The following is a 4,383-nucleotide window of genomic DNA, read 5'->3' on the forward strand; positions in this document are numbered from 1 at the left end:
ATTATCATGCATTAAATGAGGTGACGATCAAGAACAAGTACCCACTACCGATGATCAATGATTTGTTCGACCAGCTGTAGGGAGCTAAAGTATTCTCCAAGATCGATCTTCGATCAGGATACCACCAGTTGAAGATCCGAGAATAGGATATACCCAAGACAGCCTTTACCACAAGGTATGGTCTATATGAGTACACGGTCATGTCTTTTGGATTGACTAACGCCCGTGCCTTTTTTATGAGTATGATGAATAAGGTGTTCATGGAGTTCTTGGATAAGTTTTTTGTGGTGTTCATTGATGATATATTGGCGTACTCGAAGAATGAGGAGGAACACAAGGAACACTTGCGATTAGTTCTCGAGAAGCTCAGAGAACATCAGCTATATGCCAAATTCAGCAAATGCGACTTTTGGTTGAAGAAGTTGGATTTCTTGGACATGTTATATCAGAAGAAGGTACAGTAGTAGACCCTACAAAGGTTTAGTCTGTCACTGAGTGGTTGGCACCCACCTCAGTTGGAGAGATCCGCAGCTTTCTTGAACTTGCAGGATACTATAGGAGATTCATTGAGAATTTTTCCAAGATTGCGAAACCCATGACAGAGTTGCTGAAGAAGGACACCAAGTTCAAATGGACCGAAGAATGTGAGGCCAGTTTTCAGGAGTTGAAGAAACGTTTGGTTACAACCCCAGTGCTAATTCTTCTAGATATACGCAAGGATTTCCAAGTTTATTGTGATGCTTCTCGCTAGGGACTTGGGGGTGTACTTATGCAAGACGGAAGAGTTGTTTCATATGCCTCACGTCAGCTTCGACCCCATGAGTTGAATTATGCCATGCATGATTTGGAGTTAGCAGCCGTAGTGCATGCACTCAAGACCTGGAGACATTTCCTTATTGGAAACTGTTGTGATTTATACAGGGATCATAAGAGCTTGAAGTATATTTTCACCTAGAAGGAGTTGAATCTCAGGCAAAGGAGATGGTTGGAGCTCATAAAGGATTATGATATGAAGTTACACTATCATCCAGGAAAGGCCAATGTAGTAGCAAACACTTTGAGCCACAAGAGTTATGTCAATACCCTCATAACCGGAGGATTACCACAGGAGTTAGCCGACGATCTCAAGGAACTTCGTTTGGAGATAGTTCCGAGAGGTTTTGTTGCAGCATTGGAAGTTTAGTCCACATTATTGGGAAAGATACAATAAGAACAGAAGTATGATAAGGAGATTGTTGAGATAAAGAAAAAGATGAGCAAAGGAAAGGCCAATGGATTTCGTGAAGATTAGCACGAGACTTTATGGTTTGAGGACCGTATTTATGTGCCTAATGACCCAAGGATCAGGAAGTTAACACTTTAGGAAGCTCATGACTTAGCACACTCAATTCACCCTGGAAACACCAAGTTGTATTTAGATTTGAAGGAACGTTTCTAATGGACATGTATGAAGAAGGATAATACATCCATTTTGCATCATGCTTTTATATCAATATTTATTGCATTATGGACTGTTATTTCACTTTATGTCACAATACTTATGGCTGTTCTCTCTTATTTTACAAGGTTTACATAAGGAGGGAGAATGCCGGTAGCTGGAATTCTGAGCTAGAAAAGGAGCAAATATTAGAGACCTATTCTGCGCAACTCCAAAAGTCTTGAAACTTCATGGAACATCTTAAAATAAATAAAGAAAAATCCTCGCCAAAGATGAAGGCCAGGGGGCCCACACCCTTCTCACGAGGGTGGGGGGCACGCACCCCCTAGGGCGCACCCCCTACCTCGTGGGCCCCCTGGTGGCTCTCCGACGTCCATCTTCTCCTATATGAAGTCTTTCGATGAGAAAAAAATAGGAAGGAACTTTTCGGGACGAGACTCCGCCGCCACGAGGCGGAACCTTGGCGGAACCAATCTAGAGCTCCGGCAGAGCTGTTCTGCCGGGGATACTTCCCTCCGGGAGGGGGAAATCATCACCATCGGCATCACCAACGCTCCCCTCATCGGGAGAGGGAAATCTCCATCAACATCTTCACCAGCACCATCTCATCTCCAAACCCTAGTTCATCTCTTGTATCCAATTCCTGTCTCGAAGTCCGGGATTGGTGCTAGTAGGTTGCTAGTAGTATTGATTACTCCTTGTAGTTGATGCTAATTGGTTTATTTGGTGGAAGATCATATGTTCAGATCCTATATGCATGTTATTACCCCTCTGATTATGAACATGAATATGCTTTGTGAGTAATTACATTTGTTCCCGAGGACAAGGGAGAAGTCTTGCTATGAGTAGTCATGTGAATTTGGTACTCGTTTGATATTTTGATAAGATGTATGTTGTCTAGCCTCTAGTGGTGTTATGTGAACATCGCACACTTCACCATTATTTGGGCCTAGAGGAAGGAATTGGGAAGTAATAAGTAGATGATGGGTTGCTAGAGTGACATAAGCTTAAACCCTAGTTTATGCGTTGCTTCGTAAGGGGCTGATTTGGATCCACATGTTTCATGCTATGGTTAGGTTTACCTTAATACTTTTGTTGTAGTTGCGGATGCTTGAAATAGAGGTTAATCATAGGTGGGATGCTTGTTCAAGTAAGAACAGCACCCAAGCACCGGTCCACCCACATATCAAATTATCAAAGTATCGAACGCGAATCATATGAACGTGATGAAAACTAGCTTGACGATATTCCCATGTGTCCACAGGAGCGCTTTTCCTATTATAAGAGTTTGTTTCGGCTTGTCCTTTGCTACAAAAAAGATTGGGCCACCTTGCTACACTTTATTTACTTTTACTACTTGTTGCTCGTTACAATTTATCTTATCACAAAACTATCTGTTACCACTTATTTCAGTACTTGCGGAGAATACTTTGCTGAAAACCGCTTATCATTTCCTTCTGCTCCTCGTTGGGTTCGACACTCTTACTTATGGAAAGGACTACGATAGATCCCCTATACTTGTGGGTCATCAAGACTCTTTTCTCGCACCGCTGCCGGGGAGTGTAGCGCCTTTGGTTGGTGGAATTTGGTAAGGAAAAATTTATATAGTGTGCTGAAATTTACTGTCACTTGTTACTATGGAAAGTAATTCTCCGAGGGGCTTGTTCGGGGTATCTTCACCCCATTCAGTAGAGAAAAGAGTTTCTCCTCAACCTACTGAACCTATTGAAATGAAACTCCTTTTGAATTTCCTTCGGATATGATGGAAAAACTACTAACTAACCCTTTTACAGGAGATGGAACGAAGCATCCTGATGAGCACTTAATATATGTGGATGAAGTTTGTGGATTATTTACGCTTGCAGGTATACCCGATGATGTTGCTAAGAACAAGGTCTTACCTTTATCTTTTAAGGGAGATGCATTGATATGGTATAGGCTATGTGATGATATGAGATCATGGGACTATAAAAGATTGAAGTTGGAATTTCATCAAAAGTATTACCCTATGCATCTTGTTCATCGTGATCGCAATTATATATATAATTTCTGGCCTCACGAAGGAGAAAGCATCGCTCAAGCTTGGGGGAGGCTTAAATCAATGTTATATTCATGCCCCAATCATGAGCTCCCGAGAGAAATAATTATGCAAAGTTTTTATGCTCGGCTTTCTGAAAACAATCGCACCATGCTCGATACTTCTTGTGCTGTCTCTTTTATGATGAAGACTATTGAATTCAGATGGAATTTACTGGATAGAATTAAACGCAACTTCGAAGATTGGGACCTCGACGAAGGTAAGGAGTCAGGTATGACACCTAAGTTTGATTGTGTTAAATATTTTATGGATACCAATACTTTCCGTAAGTTTAGCACTAAATATGGGCTTGACTCTGAGATAGTAGCTTCTTTCTGTGAATCTTTTGCTACTTATGTTGATCTCCCTAAGGAGAAGTGGTTTAAATATCATCCTCCCATAGAAGTAAAAGTAGCTGCACCTATTAAAGTTGAAGAAAATATTGTCACTTATAATGATCCTATTGTTCCTACTTCTTATGTTGAGAAACCACCTTTCCCTGTTAGGGTAAAGGATCATGCTAAAGATTCAACTGTTATTCGTAAAAGCAATATTAGGACTTATACACCTCCTGAGCAAGTTAAAGTAGAACCTAATATTGCTATTGTTAAAGATCTCTTGTCTGATAATATTGATGGGCATGTTATTCAGTTCGAAGGTGAAACTGCTAGAATTGCTAAACCTTGTGCTAAAGATAAACATAGACCTGTGGTAGGCGTGCCTGTTATTTCTGTTAAAATAGGAGATCATTGTTATCATGGCTTATGTGATATGCGTGCGAGTGCTAGTGTTATACCGCATACTTTATATGAAGAAATTAAGAATGAAATTGCACCTGCTGAGTTAGAAGGTATTGATGTCACAATTA

Source organism: Triticum dicoccoides, chromosome 4A (assembly GCF_002162155.2).
Source record: "Triticum dicoccoides isolate Atlit2015 ecotype Zavitan chromosome 4A, WEW_v2.0, whole genome shotgun sequence".
NCBI classification, from domain to species: domain Eukaryota; kingdom Viridiplantae; phylum Streptophyta; class Magnoliopsida; order Poales; family Poaceae; genus Triticum; species Triticum dicoccoides.